The sequence below is a fragment of the Amphiura filiformis genome, chromosome 11 (genome assembly GCF_039555335.1).
Source record: "Amphiura filiformis chromosome 11, Afil_fr2py, whole genome shotgun sequence".
NCBI lineage: Eukaryota > Metazoa > Echinodermata > Ophiuroidea > Amphilepidida > Amphiuridae > Amphiura > Amphiura filiformis.
The window spans coordinates 26,663,679-26,681,507 of NC_092638.1; the positions used below are offsets into that span (position 1 = coordinate 26,663,679).

Consider the following 17,829-nt stretch of genomic DNA (forward strand, 5'->3'; position numbering starts at 1 on the left):
GGTCGACACGAAGCTATGGAGAAGTGCAGAGAAGATTTAGGAGACAGTTTCTAAGAGCAAGGCGTATCCCATGCAAACATGCTATAACTTGCAATGCTTCAAAATTTGATATGGGCAGTTACAGAATGGACCCATCCCAGTTGTTAATTTCTTTCACGATAGGGCTTCACCTCACACTGCCAGAGTCGTAAGGCAGGGACTTCAGGAACTATCTTTCTAAAAGCATGTGTAAAGCAATTTTATGTTATGCATACTGAGGTGAAATATTGAAGAGTATGTATGCAATAAATGGTTCAAGCAGTGAACCTATTCATCTTGTGTTGTGTAAGTCAAACCATGATTACGTCGATCTTCGTTTAAATGACAATAGCTCCCAGATGCATCAACCTATCAACTTCAGATTAATAGATCAATAAGTTAACATATGCCCCTTTCTATTTATAGTACAAAAACTATATTAATTAGCAATTTTATAATTTTGACATATTTTTGAAAATGTCACATAGCCCGGTACCAATCATTTTGATACACCCTGTATCACGGCAATTTTTGACACGAAGATAGGGATGATGATGCAGTGGCCCATCTATCATTAATATATATGACTATCGAAGTAATTCGGCAAAAGCACAGTACTATGGCAGATAATAATATTTCTATAAATTATCATACCTTACTCACTCGATCGCCCCCTATCACAAACAATGCTGGATCCTTGCCGTGTTCTAAATACACGAGCTTGGAGATTGAGGGCAGCATATGCATAAGTTAATGGAGGTGTTTCGTTTTGCCCCGTGTGGTCCACTTTTTCCGGGCACCCCTACTTTATCATTTTATTTACAAAGGGCGATTTTCTACTTCAAAAAGTACGGAAGCATCTAAGTGCCACGACTTGGCAAGATAATTATCTTTCGACTTATTATCAGTATAATGTCAACATGACGATATAAATTATCTCGCCAAGAAAACTGACCAAAACATATAAATCAACATAGCAAGATAAATTATCATGCCAAGTCAACTTAGCAAAACATGGATGTCAACATGGCAGGATAATTTGTCACGTCAAGTTGACCTAATAAAAATGTAAGTCAACCTGGCAAGATATAAATTATTATCATTACAAGATAATTATCTTGCCAAACCGTGGCACTTGACGCTTCCGTAAAAAGGAGCTTAAAAGGTTGTTCACTATCGTAATCCTCTGATAATTCCCCCCCCCCCCCAAATGTTAAATATATAAACCATACAGCAAATATGATTCAAAGTGAAAAAGAAGTGAAAATTTAAACAATAAAATATTCCCAACTAACTACATTCCTTTTGCTTAATCGCGGCACGTACGCAGCATAACAAAAGGTGTTTATCTCGTGACAGTCGGTGCCAGCCATGTATCACAATGAATTGAATTCCAAAGTAATGACTCATATCTCTTACCTTGAAATGTAATTGTCAATATGTTGACTTTTTTGTTAAGAACGTGATTTAGTTGACACCCTAATATTTATCCTGTTCATGCTTATTTTTAATAATTTATTTCTTAAATTAATATCAGCACAGTTTAAACCACTAAAATGATTTTCATTAATACATCATCATCCATTAACTTGACTCCATATTAATATTAAAAGTGTACGACCTGGTTGACAGTTTAATCCATACTTTCAAAAGTCGTAGGTAGTAGCAAGGAGGTTTAATATAGAAGGAGATAAAATATATTACGTAACGCATTGTTCCTTTGATGCCGATTTGATTTGCCGACAGGCTAACCTAAAATGTGGTACCATTATTGATGAGATTCATCAGGATCGTTCAAAGTCAAATTAAATAAATAAGTTCTGGTTACAGATCCAAAACAAATGTAGTACTCACTCGATATACAGGGTGAGTCAAAAAAAGTGCAATAGAGAAAAGAATCCATTTTTATTTAAGAACCGAGCTGAACTTTTTAGGTTTTAAAACATTTTATATATGATATATTCATCAGCAACCTTGTGTGAAAAAACCAAGGAATTAGCATTTACCGTTTTGTTTTTATGATACATTTTATACAGATACCCAATTTTAATGCTTGTCCAAGAGACATCTAAAATTTGAATGTCAGCGCACTCTGTGAAAGGTAGATTTGGAACAACTGCCATTTTCTTGGTATTGAAATAAATTGGAGCACCCATTGTTATTGCCCTTAGTCTTTTTAAGGAGAAAACAAACATTATTTATTGTTATTTTCATTTTACCTTTACTTTAAAGATGTTTATCCTCAATCAAAAACATACAAATTTGTTGGCAGTTTATTTTCAAATGCCAAATGAAATGCGCGCAAATTGAAGTGGAGTGAATTACAAAATATCCAGTAAGTTGGACATATTCGGGTTTAAAAAATGGAGTTGGAGTCGAGTGAGGTATGAAGGACTTAAAATGATATTAGAAAATTAGTTTCAACAGAAAAAAGAAATTAAAATAACGCAAAACGCAACCTTATTTAAGTTAAAGTCAGTTTCAGAGCTGGTGCCTTTACCGCGCATTGTGTGCTCTCATTCAAAATACATGGTATCTCGTGGATAAATAACGAAATTGGGTATCGCAGCAAAAGGACCTATAAAAATTAAACGGTAGTCGCGATTCACTTCATATTTTCACAGAAGGTGACTTTTGAGTGTGACATTTATAGAATTGTTCAATAATGGGAAAGTTTGACTTGGTTCTTGCATAAATAATGATTCTTTGCTCTATTGCACTTTTTTTGACTCACCCTGTATTTTAGTTCCAATCAGAAACCTTGTTCACTAGATATCGGCAGTCCTTGGTGGCTTCCAACATGTCCGCGCCCACCAAGAGAGCAAGTACGATCGTTTGGTAGAAAAAAAAGCCAAAAAAAGCCGTGGTCTGAATGAAATGCCGCATTATAAATGCGTTACTGAAAGCTACAGGGGAACCAGGTGTCAGGATTATACACAAACTGTGCAACAGAATATGGAACACAGGTGAAATTCCACAAGATGGGGACGAGCTGTTATTGTCCCAATCTATAAGAAAAAGGTCAAATTAGACTGCCCCAAATACAGCCTTCTTAGCCTTGCAGGAAAAGTATTCTGTAGCATACTCCACAAAAGAATACAAACTCAAACAGAGAACATACTTGCTGAATCCCAAGCAGGCTTCAGACCGGGAAGGAGCAGCATAGACCAACTCGTCGCTCTAAGACAACTGGCTGAAAAGTATAACGAAAAACGGAAACCACTGTACTACTGCTATATATAGATTAGACTACCAGAAGGCCTTCGATACTGCATGGCAAGAGGGTCTGTGGCAAGCCATGCGACACCTGGGCTACTCGTCAAAGACCGTCGTTCTTCTAAGAGCACAGTAAGAGTCAACGGAGATAGAAGTTCGTCAAGGATGCATACTGTCTCCACAACTTTTCAACATTCTGCTGGAACTGGTGTTAAAGTTGGCTATCCAAGATGAACAGATAGGTGTAAAAGTGCAAGGGCAGTACATCAACAATATTAGGAGTCACAAGAAGGGACAGAATCCGAAACACTAACATCCAGGAGCGGGTACGTTACCACAAAGCACTGACGGCAACGATTATGACCAAAAAGTCATACATTTTGGTCGTGTGAAAAGAATGAGCATCTCCCGATATCCAAAAGTCCTGCTCGAATGTCACATAGAATGCAACAGACCCAGAGAAAGACCTGTGAAAAAGTGGCTCGAGGACATCAAGCACTTCTGTACAGAGACAGGAATACCATCAGTAGCAGCGGCAGGACATATTGCCATCAACAGACAGCTGTGGAGACTCAAACTGGTTGAGAAGCCATCTCCGGGACCTACCCCAGGAGGTCGGCTTTAAGTCAAAAGTCAAGTAAATTCAAATGCCTAATGTACGAACGTATGTATGTATGTATGTATGTAAGAAGGAAATAAATCCTTATTTTCATCGTTCTCTGGTGATGTGGATCTAAGTGGAAGTCAGTTGAAGCAATGGGTCGTCAATCTATCAAAAAATAATGTAACTAATGCTCAAAATAAAGAACTTAGTAGAGGTCTTAATTTCGCTGCATCTCCCGAAAACGTAAATCAAACATCGAGTACCAATGGGTAGGCTATATCATTGCATGTGAAAAGGCGCGTTGGAAGTTACCAGCTGGAGAGGCCGGAGAAGTAGTCGGCACACTCAAATCGACCAAACATCCCAAATCAGGGTAAAGGACCAGAAACAACATCCGATACCCAGAAATAGGGAGACAAAAAACGTTAAAGACAAAACGAAGGGTTCTGTTCTTGTCCCCTTTCAGAGAGCATGTCGGGAGTCTTTCAGAGAGGATGTCTCCAAAAGCATGGATTCTCGACCGTCATGAAGCCGCACTGCACACTTCGCAAAATGCTGTGCATCCCAAAGACAAATGAGACCCTCTCAAAGCTACATAATTAATTTATGAAATTCCTTGTAAGAGCTGCCGTAAGACTTACATAGGAGAAACGGGCCGTTTGCATAAAACAAGGCTGCCTGAATACAAAACCGAAGCCGAAAAATTAAGCTCCAAACATTTCACCTGATCTCAAAGAAAATCCTCCACATCTCGAATTCACAAGTCGATAATAACCGAGCACGTCGAAGCTAGCATCTAATCAACTGGGACGAGGCAATAATTACAGATCAAGAGGCAGACAAAACCAAACGTTGTCTAAAAGAAGTAATCTGAATCAGGAACAGAGGCAAATGAACAAGGACGAGAGGCATAAAATTGGACAGAATCTATGACAAAATCATTTCAAAACGACAACCTACAAATGTGGCGACGTCATCACAGCCACCAAGGACTGCCGATATCCAGAAACACTACAGTTATGCAGAGTGAATAAGGTTCCTCATTGGAACCGAAATATATCGAGGAAGTACTACATTTTTGTTGGATGATACTTGGATCTGTTACCAGAACTTCTTTATTTAAAGTAGTACATTGTTTCGAACAAAAGGGTTCCGCCATTAAACTGACCCGACAAAAAGTGATGATATATCTGTTCAAACAAGGTTGCAAAAAAAACACAGGTTAACATTTTGGTTTATCATGTTTATAGCTAGGTTGAAGGTTCGAACCACTACCTTAGCGTTTTGGATTTTTTTCTATCTTGTCCTGTTATGTGGGTGTGTGTGTGTGGGGTGTGTGGGGAGGGTTGGGTGTGGTAGGGGATGTAGGTGTATGGGGCGTGTGTGGTGTGTGTGTAGGCCGGTCATTTATAATTATTTAAAAAAAATACAATACGGGTTTGTTTTTACCACCGTCTTCTCTGTATTGTTTACTTCATACATTTATCAAATCATGAGATAGATTCAGCCATAAACGCAAAATCTGATTTTTTGGGCGTATTTGTAATTTTTACGCATATCCCAGCTTACACCCCTGGCTTAACCTACATGTAGTTTGAATCAGCAACATTAGAGAGCCTTTTGATGTCTTAGTAATTTTTTTTTTAATTTTACCTCATTTTTCTGCTTCAAATGACCAGAACCATCATGGCAGTTGTTTACTAGTATTATAGATATTTTCATAATTTTTGGCAAAGAATATAAACTAAATCAAAGTTTGACCGGAATCGTATATTATGACTTTAACAAAAATATAAAACCTAGCATAAAGAAAAAATCGAGTAAAAATAAAATCAAAATTTAATTCGAAGTGCTCTAGAGGGGTTAAACCAGGATATAGTTCCTGCGTCCAAAGACTTACCGCTAAACCATGCGAGTTGTTCGATAGGTTCGTTTTTAAAGCAATCTTATTCTTACTCAGTGGCCCACTCGTGTATACTATATCTGGAATTAATTAAATTCATTGATATAATGTAATACCAACATTTATGCTGACTTTAAAATTGTTTAAAAGTTGGGAACATTTTTAAAGGTAGATAACCAACAATAGACAATTAACAACGAATGTTTGTTTATAGGGAAAACAATCAGCCGTATAATATCGTGTGACAATAGTCACGCACAAAATACTCTGAAAGTCAATTTTCAATATACGACTAGGAATATAAAGCTACCAAATTTCATGAATTTTTCAGGCAAGCTAACTTTAGTTATTATCTAACATGGCACCCGTTTTTTACGCCCGTGCTTTTTCTTGCTTGATGATAGCTGAGACCATCTTCACTAAGCCAAAAAAGAAACGTATAATTTTTCACAAGGTCGAATCTTAAAATCCTGTCCATCAAAATTAACCAAAATTACACACAGGATCATCATGTCACATGTCCAAACAAATAATAAAGTCCTTTAGTAACGGGTATGTCCACCGTGCGCTTGCCTGCATGCTGTGCACCTACTTCTCATGCTTCAAACCAAGTTCCTGATGATATCCTGGGGAAGATTGCCCCATGCTTCCCGTTACTAAAGGACTTCATTATTTGGTTGGACATGTGACATGATGATCTGGTAAGTTTGTTTTGACTCTCTTTAATGTTTTAAACTTAATGTTGTTAAAATTGTTGGCTGTGACCTGTGATTCAAGATGCCATTCTCACAGATTTCTTTTGCTGGGTACCAATAGGGCTGTGAATGTGGTGCAGGAAGTTGTTACATATCAGTGCATTTTGCGGTTGTGTCAGTTGGCCAACTGATTGGTTACTGACATGTGTATAGAGTAGAGAATTGAGGCAATTATATGTTTAATTTTAGTTAATTTTGATGGACAGGATTTTAAGATATGACCTTGTGAAAAATTATAAGTTTCTTTTTTGGCTTAGTGTATTATTGTTCTCATTTTTCTGCTACTTTGGGCCCGGGGGGCCCATCGAAAAAAATTTTGGTGGGTATGCTCCCCCGGAATTTTGAGGTGGTGGGTCTTTGGGAGCTGACGGCGTACCGATAAAAGGGGGTCTTTTGGAGCTGCGAACAATTAAAATGGGGACATTTGGAGCTGCGAACAGTACAAATCAAAGGTCTTTCTTGGCTTTCTGGTTGAAAATCGCCTGACAAAACCTTTCAGAGCTGAAATGATCAAAATCAAGGGTCTTTCGGAGCTCTATTTTGGTCAAATATAGGGGGTCGTTCGGAGCTGCGAAATCCAAAATGGGGGGTCTTTCCGGGGGAGCATACCCGTATGGTAATTTGTGTTGAGTCCCCCCCCCCCGGGACTTTGGGCCTGTTCAAGCTTCGTTATTTTCCAAATAATGCAACTTGTACACAATATTTGTTGCCTAAAACGAATGTTCGATATCTTATCCGTGGTCATGGTACGTAATTTAAGCAGGAAATGACCAGTGTCTTCCATTTCTGGAGCTATTTTGCTAAAACGCGTTTGGCGGCTAAATTTTCACCAGTGTGTTACATAACACTATGCTCACAATTCCAGTAAAAATTTTCTGTCGAACAAAAGAGGTCACGAAGTTGCCGTCGTACTGTTTCGGAAAGATAAAATGTCACTGCCAGAGAACAAAAAAAGATGTACAGATGTAAAAAGAATGGCTTAATTAGTATTCGGACACACTGTAGTCCTTTTTTATGCTACAATAAACACGTTTTATTTTATTTATTTCAGGGCAATTGTGATAGCTGGCATATTTCATTTCAGTCATCGTCAGCAAAAGGACTACAGTAACGAGACCCTAAAATGGCAGCCCAAAAGGATAAAGGTAGGCATGACTACGAATAGTATTAAGATGATATGGAACCAGTTACTTGAGATGATACACTCTAATTCGCGATTTACATATTTTTTAAACAATCTTAAACTTTCTTAAACCGGTGTTGTTATAAATACGCTCCCTTCTAATAGTTGTTTAAAAGCTTTAAACTTTGCCATTGTTTAAAAGTTTAAGCAATTGTTGTTTAAATCTTTAACTCAAAACGGATTATAAGCTTTAAACCACGACAAGTTTAACCCTTAAACAGTAACACGAGTTAAAAGGTTTAATCCATTATGGTTTAAACTGGGCCGTGGAATTGTTTGTTCTTTTTTTTTTTCTTTCTTTCTTTCTTTTTTAAATCCATTGTGACGCGTCGTAAAAACGACGTTTGGGACATCAGATGGGATGTAACTGACAGGTAATGATCACAAATTTGCTCATACCCACTCTTGAACTTTGAAGACGAACGTTGAAGTCCTATGTCCCGGTCCTATGTATGCCTATGCATGTAAAATGCACAATCACACAATACACCATGTAGTACTCCCGGTATCACGTCCCATGAATACATGCTGTATGTCACACCAAGTACCGTATAACATATTAAAATAGACAAGTGCATGGAGACACAGATATTGGAACACAATATCTGTGATGGAGATCATTCAACATACTATTATGCACAGTGTAACAACAGGTTCACAGTATACACTGTACGAGCCGTACAGCTACCACGAATATGCATATACCATGGCTGGCCATGGCTACAGTATGCAGTACTGCCAGCATCGCATGCATGCATGCATCATATATATACGTACGATATACATTGTACAGTTTCATATCGAGACGAAATACACCGCAAAAGCGCTCTATAATCCCTGATATAAACCAAGAGTATCATGAGCATATTCCATCTGTACATCTGAATATTTTAGATGGAAATTTGAAGTAGATATTCCAACATTACGTGATCATTGCCAGTCAGCTCACGGAGTTGGCTACATACACACACGGACCAGTTAAAAAATGGCGGACACATCATCGTTCGTGGCGGTTTCTATACAACTATGGATTAAAACTTTAAACCAATCCGCTATATACTCGACGGATTTGACGTGTTTTTTAAACAATCTGCAGATTGTCCTTTTAAACTCACCAAAAGTTTAAGTAAATTTTAAGCCACGCAGTTTACATGCATTGCATTAAACTACTCAGTTTAAAGAAATAAAACGTGATTTTAAACATTTATTGCTGAATTTGTAAACTTTTATCTTTAAACAGCGTCATTGTAACTTCTAGAATTAGAGTGTAGTCAGTTATTTGAGAACAAAGCAATTCAAAACTAATGTATTATATGAACAAGAACCACGGTCACATTTATTGTCTTTTTCTTGAATCAAATCAAATATGTTTGTATCGTTTTACCCCGCGTTATACCTCAGGCAGGTGTGGCACTGCTGACTGCAGCTGAGTGCCCCATCAGAAAAAATATTTGCGAGTTGAAAGCGGGACGAAAAAAATATGAAATTAATGCGATATCATCAATGTCATAAATGACATTTCTCCTGGTCAGTTTCCCGTCTTAACGTATTGAAATCAGTCTTTTTGAATAAAATAAACACACTATCTGTGGTCATCTTGCATGTCTTGTGACTCCCAACATTTTCGTCATCAAATATTTTATGACCCCCTTATTTTTCTTTCCACAAAATTATGACCCCAGTATATTTGGTACAATCCCCCTTCCGAAGAAAATGCCAGCCCACTTAGTTACATCTTCTTTGGTCGTTTAGTGTTAATGCAACTATATGAAAAGAGCACAACAACACTGAGTAAGCATTAACGAAGTCAAGAGGCAATTATAAATAATCTTTTCTTTCTAAAATACTTTTGTCCTTCAAATAAGCACAACGGATATCACAACTAATGACTCAAAAAGTAAATTTCAAAAATGTCCCTTAGTCCGAATGAAGAAGGCAACGGGATACCACTTCACTTATTGTTTCCCAAGAATAATCATGGAAGGTCACAATTTGATGTTAGAGACTAACGGCGTGAAGGGGGCTGTGGAACCTAATGTGGACGGCTCCTCGCCCGGTAGGGTGTCCCATGGAGAGCAGGTGGGCCCAGACCGTCAGCTAGCTATACTGTTCGAAATAGTAAGGTTATCTTGCGAAAAAGTAAGATCATCAGAGTTGAAACCTGGAATGTGCGAACTCTTAACCAGAGTGGGAAGCTGGAAAATGTTAAGCAAGAGATGACCAGACTTAAAATCAACATACTAGGAATAAATGAAACCAGGTGGACAAATAATAGAGACTTCAAAATCGATGACTTCAAGATGATTTATGCAGGTGGTGACAAGCATGAGAAAGGAGTTGGGCTAATGCTAGATGCAGATATGGCTAAATGTGTGCTGGGCTATTGGACTGTAAGTGAGAGAGTTTTGCTGGTCAAACTACAAGGACAACCTTTCAATATCTCTGTTATTGTAGTATATGCTCCCACAGCAGAGAGCACAGAAGAGGAGATTGATGCTTTTTATGATAAACTGGAGGAAGCAAAGTCTCAGTGCAAATCAGATGAAATACAACTGATCATGAGAGATTTGAATGCAAAGGTGCATGGGCAAGGACAAGATGGCAAAACAGTAGGCGAGTTTGGACTTTTGAAGCAAACAACATGGTAATCACAAACACTTGGTTTAAGGAGCACCCCAGAAGAATATATACATGGAAGAGCCCTGGGGATCGCACAAGGAACCAGATAGATTTCATAACCATTAATGACAGATTTAGAAGAGCAGTGAAACATGCGAAGACACATCCAGGGGCAGACTGCGGAAGTGATCATATTCCAGTAGTATGCACACTTCGTTGTAAGCTGAGAAAGTTGAAGAGAGCGAAGATCACGAAGAAGGTAGATTTTGAACAGCTAAAGAAACCAGAGATCCGAATGGAGTATTCCATCAAAGTGGAGAACAGGTTTGAGCAACTTACAGACGAAGGAGAAGAGATGACATGGGAATCAATGAGGGATATCTTGGTTGAAACAGCAGAGGAATGCCTGCCAAAGAAGAAGAGAGAAAGTAAAAGCAAGTGGATGACAGAAGAAATTCTATCAATGATGAGAGACTGGCAAAAGATCATGGACAGGGATTCGAAAGAATATAGAGAGTTGGACAGGCAAATAAAGAAACGTTGCAAGGAGGCCAAAGAGACCTGGCTGAATAGTGAATGTGCCAAAATTGAGAGTCAATTTGGAGAGAATCGGAATGTGTACCAGAGGATAAATGAGATCTCAGGCAGGAAATTGGGCTGTTCAAGCTCTGGGTGCATCAAGGCAAAGAATGGTAATATGCTGGTAGGGAAAGAGGATGTAATGAAAAGATGGATTGAATATGTTGGGGAGTTATTTCACGATGTGAGGGACAGTTTGCCAAGCTTTCCAGATTCTATTGAGGGTCCAAAGATATTGCAGTCAGAGGTTCGATCAGCTATCAAAATGATGAGCAGAAATAAGGCTGCTGGGCCAGATGGAATGAATGATTGAAACATTAGAGGATTATGGAATTGAGAAACTGACAGGAGTCATCAACAGAATGTATGATGATGGGATATTTCCGGAAGACCTGAGCAAATCAATCTTTATTGCTCTTCCCAAGAAACCTGGCGCTGTGGATTGTGAACAACACCGTACAATTAGCCTTATGAGCCATGTTACAAAGATAATTCTAAGAATCCTGTTACTCCGTGCAAGAAGTAGAATAAAACCTGAGATTGGTAAAGAGCAGTTCGGCTTTGTAGAAGATGCTGGTACCAGGAATGCGATTTATGTCTTGAGAATGATAACAGAGAGAGCGGTAGAGATGCAGAAGGATGTTTTCATGTGTTTCATTGACTACTCAAAAGCCTTTGACAAGGTGAGACATGATCAGCTTTTTGAAGATCTTGGTAAGCTAGACCTGCATGGAAAGGATCTACGACTGTTGCAGAACCTTTATTGGAACCAAACAGCGTGAATAAGGGTGGATGGAGATTGTAGTGAATATACAGGCATTAAGAGAGGAGTCAGACAGGGATGTGTGATGTCACCAGATCTCTTTAATTATTACAGTGAGCTGATTCTAAGGGAGCTAGAAAAGGAAAATGGTCTTGGTATAGGTGGACATAACATCACGAACATAAGATATGCAGATGACACTGTCCTATTAGGTCCAAGATCCGGCAATTCATCCCCTCATCTTCACTTTTCACCCTCTATAACTCTCTTGTTCTTCCATACCTGTCTTACGGTGCTCTTGTGTGGGCTGACCCCAACAACACCAACTTACATTCGCTATTTCTTCTTCAAAAGAGAGTTATTAGAACTTGCACCTACTCCCTATGGCTTGCTCATACTGAACCTCTATTTTCCTCCCTTCGCACTCTAAAACTCTATGATATATACAAACTTCAACTTGGCTCTTTTATGTATCAGTTTCATAATGGTCTTCTCCCTCCAGATCTTCTACATGACAACTTCTTTAACGTAGATGTATCTGCTCATTCTTATAACACGAGACATGCCAATGAGCCATTCATCATCCATACTAACACTATTTTAGCTGGCAATACTTCTAAAACCAAAGGACCCCTTCTCTGGAACACTATTCCACTCAACATCAGACACTCTGTGTCCCATGTTGCTTTTAAAAGCAGGTTGAAAAAATCTATGGTCCTATACTATACTCGAAGCCTTACGGTACTTGTACTGGATTGTTAATTTTGCTTCATTGTTATCCCTTTTCCTTATTCTGGTTCCTTTGTGTGCTTTAATTGTCATCCATTGTATGCCTTCTTACAATAGTACCCACCGAGTTTCTTCACATTAGGCCCTATTACTGTTTCGTCAGAATCACCAGAAGCCTTCGACACTTGTTCCATTTTGCTCTTGATTTAAATAGTAGCTATGACCCTCATTATTCTCCTCTATCTCTTTCATTCCTCTCCCTCTTTCCTATTTTCTTCTCTTTCTTTCTCTCTCTCTTTCTTCTTCTTCTTATCGGATAATGTGTGTGTTTGTCTGTCAACGAGGTCTCTGCACCCCACACCCCGCGTTTAGCAGAGTCCTCGTCAATCATCTTTTTCCCCTCCCATTTTCATTTTGCTCAACAACCTAATTCTAAAATATAATCTCTGTCATCATGTATAGCCCCTCTCACTGTAAAGTATGCAGAGATTGACTCATTAACATTATTATCCATTGTATCAATGGTCATTTATGTATTTTGTAAAATCTAATGTATCATACTTATGATTCTTATCATGCATTACTATGCATTATATTATGCATCCATTGTATCAATAAACATTTAAAATGTACTCTGCCATCACTATAAGAGAATTAGAAATATTATTATTGTACTATTTTATCATTATGTTATTATATTATTATATTATCATTACATTATTATATTCTTATAATATTATATTAAAAACATTAAACATTTTATATTTATTATCATGTATTACTATGTTATATTTTGATAGTATGTATTATTCACTGAGCGTGTTTGTAGAGAGCCAGCTTATCCGTTGTTAGGCGCTTATCATCGTAGAAGTACTTAAAAAATCAATTGCCATTGCAGTGTGGTATTTCCGTGATAAACTACTACAAGCACGCTCGCGCTCGTAATATCATTATGCATTTAAAGTGTATTTTGGTCAATCATACATAGTAATGCTATTCTAATTTAATTATATTGATTTAATTGTTACTGCCTAAATGTATTGATATTTATTTATACCAATGACTCTTGTTTACATTTAATGTTATTACTTTGTTGAGCTATTAGTATCACTTGTATATTGATGTTGATAATTGATGAAAATAAAATATGAATGAATGAATGAATGAATTAGCTGAGTCTGAGGAGGATCTGCAAAGGCTTCTTGATGTGGTGGTTCAGGAAAGTGAGAGGAAAGGTTTATCGTTAAATTGCAAGAAGACAGAATGTATGGTGGTATCAAAGACAGAAAGCCCAACATGCATATTGAAGGTGACAGATCAAAGAATTAAGCCAGTTTCCTCCTTCAACTACCTTGCAGTCTAATCACAGAAGATGCCAGATGTATTAAGGAAGTTAAGAGAAGGATTGCACTGGCTAAGTCTTCGTTCTCAAAATTAGACAAGATCCTAAAAAACAGTGCCCTCAGTATAGAGACCAGAATTCGGGTACTCAACTGCTATGTCGTCCCTGTATTAATGTATGGAAGTGAAGCATGGTCAATAACAACAGACATTAAAAGAAGATTGGAGAGCTCCGAGATGTGGTTCCTTAGAAGAATGATGAAGATCCCGTGGACTGATAAAGTGTCTAATGACGATGTCCTAAGTAGAGCAAATGTGAGCAGGAAGCTGTTACGTGAAATCAGAGTTAAGCAGCTCAAATTCCTTGGTCATATCCTCAGAAAGGATGGTTTCGAGAACCTAGTATTGACAGGAAGAATAGAAGGAAAAAGGAGCAGAGGCAGGAAGAGAGTGATGTGGTTATCAAATCTGAAAGACTGGCTAAAAGAAAGGGGAGCTGAACATAAAGCGACAGAGCTTCTGGAGATGGCTTATAACAGAGAATTGTGGCATGACATGATCGCCAACGTCTTAGGATATGGTACCTAGAGAGAGAGAGTCCGAATGGTATATAGGGTCCACAACTTTCCCCCTAATGCTTTTTAAAATAAGTCAAAAAATATTTTACAAAATGTAAAACGATATGTATAGACGAATCCATTTTCACGCTTTCCTACACCTCAATGGCAGCCATAGCTGGGACCCCCTTAGATCTATTCCACCTAAAATGTGGAATGATGTGGCCTTGGCGGGGATATTAAAGTGCATTTCATCACCCGTGTTATATCAAAAGCGTTTCCCCACGATACGCCCACACCCGGACCCCAACCCTCTTATGAAGAATATTTACCTGGATTATGGCTACTCACTGTAAAGTTTCAAAATTTCGCCCTTCTATCGGACACCTTTCTCCATGCAAGCAGTTAGACAGTAAAAAGCTAACCGAGGAATCAAGAACCTATCATAAATTCTGGGATTGAAGAAGTTTTATATGGGAGCAAAAGTAGCTACTTTCGAATTGCACATTTTCGCGCGCTTCTCGCGCATTTGTCCCATTCAATGTTCATACTTTGCATTGACATTGTCCAATTTTCTACATTTTTTCGCGGTAGTTGTTTAGAGAAACTTAATCTGGGAGCAAAAATCCCAAATTTGAATTTGTCTCCTTCAATGTTCATATTTGATCATTGGAGTGTTCAAGGATTTTACACCAACCTCCCCCATGTTACAAAGTAATTTACGCCACTGCTGCCCCCTTAACACACATACACCCACACTAATGAAGTCCTGCACCGTCATCGCTGATCAAAGGGCCCGTGCACTGCTTAAAAGTCCTCATAGTAGGAAACTTTCTTTCCTGAAGGCACCATGTAAAAAAAACCTCGAAAAGTTGCTTTTTGCCTATGCACTGTCACCGGGTTGTGCTTGTAGGTGCAGGTGAGAAACGGTCATTTTGTGCCGTCATGTTGGATGACAAGGTCTAGATCTGCTGCTGCAGTTGCAGTCCTAGAAAGCTGTGACTGGGCCCGGGCTATGGAAGATTCCAGCAGGGCAATATCATCAGCAAAATCCATGTCATTCAGCATCTTGAATGCTCCCGACAAAAATTCAGGAACGCTCCTGATTTCAACTCTTTACTATTGGGCCCCCGTGATATTTTCCTGACAGGGCCCTTTTCCTTAAATCCGCCTCTGGATACCTGCTTGACCGACGTTCCAGAAGTTGATTTCTTCAAAAGGTAGTCTACCAGGATAATGAACAGGGATGGTGCCAACACATCACCCTGAAGCACTTCAGTTGTTACTTGGAAAGGCTCTGAGATACTGCCATCTACCATAACGGCACTATTAGAGTCTTTGTAGAACACCTGGATGGCATTAACCACAACCTTTGGTATTCCATAATGCCGCAGCACTGAAAACATGACGGACCTGTGGATGGAGTCGAAAGCTTTTTTAAAGTCCACAAATGTGACTGTTAAGGGAAGTTTGAAGTACTACTTGAAGCCTTCCATGATCCTCCTCAAAATGTGTATTTGCTGAGCACAGCTGCGACCCGATCTAAAGCCAGCCTGGTTGCTTCTCAGTAAAGGATCAATGTGAGGTCGGATCCTGTTCAGAAGGATCTTGTTGTACACTTTTGCGGCAATGGACATAAGCGAAATACCACGGTAGTTTGTCATGAGAGAGAGAGAGAGGTCACCTTTCTTTGGTAGAGGAAAATAGAATAAAATAAAATAAAATAAAATAAAATAAAATAAAATAAAATAAAATAAAATAAAATAAATGAATAAATAATCTAGAGATAGATGCGCTCATATAACACAAATACATACGTTTATGTTAACTTTGACCCTCGAGCTAGGCACTGACTATTCATGGTGCAAGTGCGTATGTAATTTGTTGCAGAAGAGGCATTTTAAAGGTATTTTTCTCAGACCATAAATGGCCCATTAATGACCTTTAGGCCAAAATCTATCAACACCCTGTAGACACTGGAGACCTAAAAAGAGTAAAAACATTGCCCTGGACAGCATTCTGGAAACATGAACGCCTTTAGAGAAGCCCATCTTTACCAAACCAAACAAAATTCAAGCGGATTGAGACAACCTGTGTTTCTGTCTTTCTGTACGGGTGCGAGTCATGGTAATCACTAAGGACATGGAAAACAAGACCAATGCCTTTACAACATCGTGCTACTGATTCGTAGAAGATCGGATTCCAAATGAAACAATATACAATCTGACCAACACCACCCCACTGGTTGCCAGAGTTAAGACGCATCAACTCGAATTTCTTGGCCATATACTGCGTCTTACAGACGTCGAGCCTGTGAAGGAATAAAATGGCCTTTATTTTCCGCCACATGGGAAGAGGAAACCGGGACGGCCACGCACGCTGTAGGCCTACCTGCAGTATGTCCAGCACCTCCTGTGAGATACTGAAGGGATGCTGTAGCCAAATAAAATCTCGCAACAGTTTGAGAAAGCGTGTAGTTACCTGCTCCACAACCGACTGATGATAATTGTAGTCATAATTATACAACTAGCGGATCATCGAATCAAAATTTTAATAAAAAAATATTATTCTAGACAAAAGCACCAGCAAATTAAAAAACCCGATTATGAATTATGTTTTATTGATTTTTATTAATAAAAAAATGAACCTCAATAAACCGATGAAATCCGTTCATTTGTAAATAGGGACAATGGCGTCATCCAATATACTTTGATTGCTTGAAGCCTTTGCATCAAAATCAAAATAAAATTGGATTTGAATCATTTAAAAGGCAAGTTAAAGTGTACAATGTATAATAAAGGAATAAGCAATTTACTCACATATTTGTGTCACCATCCCTGACTGGATTTGATTAAAATACTTTCAGACACAGCATCACCATACCTCATGGTAAGCTACCAGTGGGGCTCGCAACAGAGAGTAAGGAAACTTCACCATAAACTTCAATCGGCAGGCTATAAAATATGGGTTGACTACGAAAAAATGGGTAAGTATTAACCATTTTACAATAACAATTTCAATAAGGAATAGTTTGCAACATTTGATGGAGAGATTTTTACAAAACTGTAGCTAAATTACCCCTGATTAGCGGCGTTTTTAATTGCAATTTGAAGTAATTGTGATATTGCTATTAAAATGCCGTCATGTGGGATTCTGGCGGCCATTTTGGAAAAAAAGCGCCCTCGCCGCTTAACCCAGGGTCGACATTTTTGCACAGAACCTGATTTCAATTCCCATATGGGTAAGGTTTCCAAAAAAGTTGTCTCCGAAAATCCCCAGAGGGGGAGGGTTTCGGTTCCTAGCCCAGGACCTATAAATAGGTCACAATCAATAGGACTGGATGGACATTGATTCATTTCGCTGTCTTACTTAGGTAACGAACATATCATTATCGTCGACAGGTCCTTTTAAAAAACTTGTGAAGCCAGACTTTTTCAGTTATAATTTCTCAAAACGAACATTTTGACACCTGTTTCGACAAAGTCGGGGTATTTTTACGTTGTTGACCCCTGTTGTGGTCAAAATTTGACCTTTGACCTTTTTGGTAATAACTCGAGAACGG

The 17,829-nt window shown here is 38.5% G+C and overlaps 1 long non-coding RNA gene across 1 annotated transcript in view; it reads left to right on the forward strand.

Annotated features, from left to right (window-relative positions):
* Positions 1-17,829, forward strand: part of LOC140163971 (uncharacterized) — a 76,023-nt gene that overhangs the window by 56,572 nt on the left and 1,622 nt on the right. The window contains exons 2-3 of the long non-coding RNA XR_011860448.1: positions 7,548-7,641; positions 17,134-17,253. This is a non-coding gene — a long non-coding RNA (uncharacterized lncRNA). The remainder of the gene's footprint in view (positions 1-7,547; positions 7,642-17,133; positions 17,254-17,829) is intronic.